Genomic DNA, 528 nt, shown 5'->3' with positions numbered 1-528 from the left:
GATTAACCCCATTCCCAGTTTTTCTTTTTGCATTTTTCCCATTTTTTTTCCTTCATTTATTATTCTCCTTCCCTACTTTTTTTTCCTTAGTGCCTTATGCCCAGATATTACAGGTTTTCTTGTTTTTCTTCTTTTCTTCCCTTTTTTCTTTTTTTGGTTACTGTTCCTGTGTGATTACATGGTGTGTTTTTCGTCCATGGGCTTTTAGCTTTTTGATGGTTATTCAATTGTAATTTGTGTATAACTGAATGGGAGACAACAACGGTCCCCATAAGACACAACAATACCCACATTCCTGCAACTTCACTTACTGAGTGAGAGCCACTACCTCCTTCTCCACCAATGGGCCAATGATAAAAAAACACCAAGAAGAGACTGAATCACCCTTGGCTGCTCTCCACAAACAGTTAACAGGGATCTAAATACAACAACGTCATGATGCCTTGGAAACAACAGAAGATCACAGTCCACACAAAGAAGCAGGATAAAGTGGTAGAAACAAGGGAGCAGGATACAGACCCAGAACAC

This window comes from Orycteropus afer, unplaced genomic scaffold (genome assembly GCF_000298275.1).
Source record: "Orycteropus afer afer isolate SDZICR_OR568_19922 unplaced genomic scaffold, OryAfe1.0 scaffold01817, whole genome shotgun sequence".
Taxonomy (NCBI): domain Eukaryota; kingdom Metazoa; phylum Chordata; class Mammalia; order Tubulidentata; family Orycteropodidae; genus Orycteropus; species Orycteropus afer.
Note: the sequence above shows the minus strand (reverse complement) of the source record.